At 35.1% G+C, this 6,494-nt stretch overlaps 1 non-coding gene across 1 annotated transcript; it reads right to left on the bottom strand.

Annotated features, from left to right (window-relative positions):
* Positions 1-3,225: 3,225 nt before the first annotated feature.
* On the bottom strand, positions 3,226-3,332 carry LOC128283169 (small nucleolar RNA R71). The gene has a single exon (XR_008273511.1). It is a non-coding gene; the product is annotated as a small nucleolar RNA R71 (small nucleolar RNA).
* Between the last annotated feature and the right edge of the window lie 3,162 nt (positions 3,333-6,494).

Below are 6,494 nucleotides of genomic sequence, written 5' to 3'. Positions count from 1 at the left end.
GTGATTGGATTTAGCTACTACAATTGGCTTCTTTGTTCGAATAGGAAGTTTATTGACGCCTTGGCTCCACTTGTTAGTGGAGGGATTGGTGTAGGATCGACTAAATCCTTTTCGTTTGAGTTATTTTTGAAATTTTATCGCCATGTGAATGATGTCCATCACTTCAACATAGAAATGTAATTCAACTATGTTGGCGATGTCACAATTTAGACCCACAAGGAATCTAGCCATTGTCTCCTCTCGATATCAGCTCGGATCATTATTATCTTTATTTCTTTATAATAGCCTTTAACGCTTCTATTGCCTTGGGTAAGGTTTTGAAGTCGTTGATAAAGATCCCGATGGTAGTATGAAGGAATAAATCGTTTTTGCATAACCGACTTCATTTCAGCCCAAGTAAAGATTGGTCTTTCACCATTTCGTCTTCGACTCGTTACAAGCTAGTCCCACCATAAATGGCATAATTCGAGAACTCGATTGCCGCGAGCTTCACCTTTTTGCTCTCCGAATAATTGTGGTATTCGAAAATAAGCTTAATCTTCTTTTCCCACTCCAAATAAGCTTCGGGGTCATTCTTACCTTGGAATGGTGGAATCGACATCTTAATATTCTTAAAGTTGTCACTGGGACGGTCTCGATCTCAAAGGCCCTGATTTCGTTGCGCGGCCTCATTGATGTACACTTTGGGCAAATGAATGATCACTTTCTTGATCACTCGCTTCATAGGGATCTTGGATTGGACGTCCATGCCCTCATCTTGCAACTTTCAAACTTGCCTCGTACTGTTCTCGTGTTTCCACTTGAAATAATTGATCTTCGATTGGTTCGAGTTTACGATCGAATAACTATTTCATTTCTCGTATGAATGCTTGAAGAGTGAGATTTGGCACGGCTCCTTGAACGTTTCTTACAGGTCGGATCCCAACTCCCTTGTTTGGATTTCTTTCCGGACTTTAGGACATTTTAGTTACTCACAAAAAATCCTCACAAATTCTCTCACAAAGAAATAACACTCACTTGGCTTTTTCTTCACTCAGATGAACTCACAACCCTCGAGCCTTTTTTCGCTCACTCTGCCTCTCTAAGTTCTTAAATGGACTAGTTAGACTTAGAAGCAGTCATTGTGGGTCGGCTCGAAAAATTGATGTATGGTTTTGGTAGGAATGTTGTAGGACAAAGAGGTAGGCTTGAAACAAGGAAATGGAAAGGGCTGAGTGTGGCTGAATAGTAGGATATTGAATGGATGTTTCAGGCAGCAAGTAGAATTTCAATTCAGCAACAAGAACTTGAACACTTTTTTTTTAATTTCGAATTTTTTTTTGCACTTACAATATATGCTAGTTACAATAAGTACTTTTTAATTCACAATTTTTTATTGAATCTACAATACCGTTGTGCCGAGACCGTTGATTCTTACTCCAATTTCACTAGCTCTGATACCAAATAATAGGAACTCGATTGTAGATGTCTCGAGTCGTATTTGTTGCCTAATAGTGAATTTGAGTAAGAGTTGTATCGTTTTCGAAATGAATTAGGTTTAATCAAAATGGACTAATAAGGAGAAAGAAATAAGCTTAAAACAAGGTTGCGAAATGGTTAAGCAAAGATAGGTAATTTGATTAAGGCCTGAGAATGAACCAACAATAATGTGATTGTTGACTTGAAACTCAAAATAGGTCTGAGGTGAATTCGGTTTAGGGAAAATAGCACAAAACCTTGACCCGCTATAAAATGTGATAGGAACCAAAGGTATATGAACGCCACACCAAATGTGATAAGTTCAGTTTAAAAAAGAACAGGTTGACACCACAAGAATACTTGATAAGTCAATTTAGTCCTGAAAGAACAAGGAGAATTGGAAATCTCACAAGTTTCAAATTTTAACATAAGTTCAGCCAAAAGTCCTTTAGACAAACTGATTACAAAATATTTATAGTGCTATAAGGGACCTAGCCGAAAAGTCACTTGAATTTAGCTTTAATGAGTGGTTATGAGCTAAAATGAAACTTAATCACTAAGTACAAACTCTTGAAATCTCTAGGACTAAGTAACAGCAACTATCAACATGATTTAATGTTCCAATTTAGTTGATTTAATTGAACTTGAAGACTTGGGCAACCGAATAGACACCAGCAATATGGATAACATTTTAGGCACTCAAACAGATCATGGTATGATCATTAAGAGGCAATCAGCTATGGAATGTGTAATCACTCATTTGTCCATTGCTATTCTTGAACAGCTCATTGGAGAAGAGGAATAGGCTGCCGAATTTAAATGGTGAATAATGCTCCTCTTTAAATGTTGTAACAACCCATTGTTTATAACCGATTCCAACTAAATAGTCACATTTAACACTTTGTAACCACCGCTTGCTTGTAATCGATTCTAGCTGAATAGTCACCTACAAGTATTCATTTAACAAACACATTGAAACACATTAAACACATTAAACACATTAAACACATTAATCAGGCATTAAACACATTAAACACATTAAATTATTCCAGCAACTAAATTAACTAAGATAAGCATTTATTCTAGCAACACAATTAATACCTAAGATGAGTTCAATTAAAAGTAAAATTCAGCTTGTAATAAATTGCAAGGGATGCCTATTGAGTTGAACCAAGCATGTTCAATGGATTTGGCTACTTGCTCTCCCCAAGCTCGATCAACATAGCTTGCTAACGCATCTTGAAACCTCTTAGCTTGAAACCGAGTTATAGGTCCTTGTAGCAGCTCAATGGGTTCGGTGGTAACTTCTCGAGCTATGGTCACATCAACATGGGTGATAATCAGAATAATCAACTACCTCTTGCAGTTATAGCAAATCTTGTAAATCCAGATCATGTTCCTTGTACTATGTAAAATTATGCCAAGCCCACTTTAACTTGGGCTGAATCGAGTATTGTGAGACTCACTGTTGTTGTAAATAATTTCGAACTAACACCGAACACTATCTAGATGATGAAACAATTTGTTCAGTTTGATGGTTTGCAAGACGAAGATCTACATACTCATTTGGCCAACTTTCTGGAGATCAGCGATACATTAAAAATTGATGGTGTCACTGACAATGTCATTCGCCTACGGTTGATCACTTTCTCATCGAGGAACAAAACTAAGTAGTGGCTGTACTCTTTACCATAAGGTTTCATCACTACATGGGATCAAATGACCGGGAACTTTCTACTGAAATACTTCCCATTGCATAAGACAGCCAAGTTGAGGAATGACATCTCTTCCTTTGTGCAGATCGATTTAGAGATGTTATATGATGCATGGGAGAGGTATAAAGATATATTGAGAAGGTGCCCTCACCATGGGTTACCTCTATGGCTACAAGTTCAAACATTTTACAATGGTTTGAATCTTTCAACTAGGCAACTTGTAACACCCCTAACCTGTAAACGTCGTCGGAATAGGTTAAGAGGCATTACCGGACTTATAAATTAGTTCAAAATGATAATTTATCAAATAACATTACATTTCAATAAATATCACTCATTCACATTAATTATATACTTAAATCAAGCATATAAAGCAATAATCATGCATTCGAGACTAAATTGATAACATATAAAAATTTCAAAAACTTATAAAATTTTTAACCTTTCAAGTGTCACATGCCCATGTGAACAGGCCGTGTGTCTCACACGGCTTATAGACATGCCTATGTCTTAGACCATGTGAAAACAGGGCATACATACTGACTTGCACCACATGGCCAGAGACACGCTCGTGTGCCTTGGCCATGGTTGAAACTGACTTAGGTCACACAGCCGACTACACGCCCGTGCGCTAGGCCGTGTGTCATATAGGGGGTATACTAACTTATGCCACACGGTCAATCACATGCCCATGTGTGAACTCATGTGACACACACAGCCAATAGACATGCCCGTGTGTCTAAGTCGTGTCAAATCTGTAGAGTATATTGACTTAATTTGTAGGGTATCCCAGGGGACGCACGGCCATGTAACTTAACCGTGTGCCACACACGATTGAGACACACACCTATGTCTCTGCCTGTGTAAAAAAAAATAGGCCATTTGCAAAGCCATATTGCCACCCTAAATACACAAACAATTACAAGCATAATTGACCACATTTATGCGACCCAATTGACAACCAAAATAACCATTTCATTACACAATATTTGCCATATCAAAACATAGCAAATTCATACCCAAATACTTATTCATCATCATGCATAATCCATTCATCTATCAATTTCATATCAATACCTCACTTGCATATTTTCATCCAAACATTACCATACCAAAACATACCATATTTAAGCACATATATGCAATCAAAACATGATACCAAAATAAGCCAAATCACATGGCTGAACTTATATACAAAATCATTCTAAAATTATGATACCAAAACATAACTACTTCTTTCAAACTAGCCTATACATGCCATATTTACATATATTTACAAGTTTAAAATACCAATCGAAAATTGGATAGTGTGATGTGCAACTCCGACTGGTCCGAAACAAGCGAGCAATGAGCCTCTATAAAACATAGAAAAAGAAACAGAGTAGGCTTTATAGCTTAGTAAGCCCGTATAATTCAGAATTAAACTTACTATTTATACAAAATCAAGCAATAAATAAAAATGCCAACAATTCAATTTAATCATCACCTATTCACATATAAACATCACATATTAGTCATTTAACATAAACAGAAACCATCCATTAATACAATACTTTGTATTATTCCAAAATTCACATATCATATATATAAAAATAGTATCACTTATAACTCGTAACTTATCCGTATAAACAGTATTTAGGCCCGTTGGACCTATTAGAACTTCAAAGGATAGTTGAGTGAACAATACCAGTAATTCATCAATTCATCATCATACATGCTCTTTCGAGTAACGGTTAGTAAGCTCCTCCTGAGCTGGTAAATAGTAAGCTCTATTGAGCTGAAAATGGTAAGCTCTATTGAGCTGAACAGTAAGCTCTATCGAGCTGAATCGTTAAGCTTCAATGAACTGAAACAGTAAGCTCTTACAAGCTGAATCAGTAAGCTCATATGAGTTGTGGTGAGTCCGCAACAAATGCAGAAGCTCGACCAATTCGGTAATCCCAGTAACATGTCACTCATATCCAATAAATTTATATAGTTCAAACGGGGCTTAGTAATGAATATAATATATCATCAAGGCATTCATATCTTAATTATTTCAATTATATACATTCATTTCAACAAATACAAGTATAGAAAAGTTTGATTCTAATTATACGAACTTACCTCGTAACCTTGGATAAAACCATTGGCTATTCGTCGCTCTTTCCTTTTCCCTGATCTAAACTCGATCTCGACTTATCTTGATCTATATTATATCAAATTAGCTCATTCAAACTTTCATTCAATTCAATTTATCCTAAAACATTCATTTTGGCTAAATTACAAATTTACCCTAGACTTTTGACGACTTTGTAATTTAGTCCTTTTTACACAAAATGACAAATTTATGCAATTTACCCTTAATCCATGTATAGCCGAATTTCACATAACTATATAGCATCCCATATTTTCACTTTATGCACATTTTCAACTACAGCATTTCTATCTTTCATAATTTAATCCCTAATTCTCATTTTTGTCAAAAGTCACTTTATAAAACTTGTATATCTATTAACAACAATCAATAATCTAACAAGAAACTTCAAAACACCCAAATATTCAAAAATGGCAATCACAAAATCTATAGCAGTTTCAAAAACGAAGGTATGGGCTAGCTAGATTAAGCTGCAACGAGCTCAAAAATATAGAAATCATTAAAAACCGAGCAAAAATCGTACCTTAATTAGCTAATGAACCATAGCCGAATGAAAACCTAGAGTTTCTTCTTTTATTCTTTCCAAATTTGGCTAAGAAAGATGACGATGATATTAAATAAATTTTTGGTTTTGTTTATTATAACATTTTTAACTATTTTACCATTATAACTTTGTTAATATAACTTAAACATCATTTAAACAATGTCCAAGAATGTCCACTTACATTATAAATGGACTAATTAAATAATAAGAACTTCCATATTAATAATCCATAGCTATTTAATACATTTAAACAATAGAACTCAAATTTTACGCGTTATGCGATTTAGTCCTTTTTATCGAATTAAGCATTTAAACAGTAAAATTTCTTTACGAAAATTTCATATAATAATTATATCATACTTTAAAAAAATATTAATTAATAAAATAAATATTCTGACTTCGAATTTGTGGTCCCGAAACCACTGTTCCTATTTGACCTAAAAACGGGCTGTTACACAACTAATCGACGCAGCAGCTGGTGGAACTCTGAATAATAAAACACCTGAAGTGACTCATGAAATTATTGAGGAGATGTGACTAAATAATGATCAGTGGCATGTCATGAGGACGAAACCGATGAAAGCAGTCGGGGTTGTAACATCCTAAATTAGGGCCTAGTCAAAATAGTGGTTTTATAACC

The sequence above is a fragment of the Gossypium arboreum genome, chromosome 10 (assembly GCF_025698485.1).
Source record: "Gossypium arboreum isolate Shixiya-1 chromosome 10, ASM2569848v2, whole genome shotgun sequence".
NCBI lineage: Eukaryota > Viridiplantae > Streptophyta > Magnoliopsida > Malvales > Malvaceae > Gossypium > Gossypium arboreum.
The sequence above is the reverse complement of the archived record's forward strand: the minus strand, read 5'-3'. Positions and strand labels throughout refer to the sequence as shown.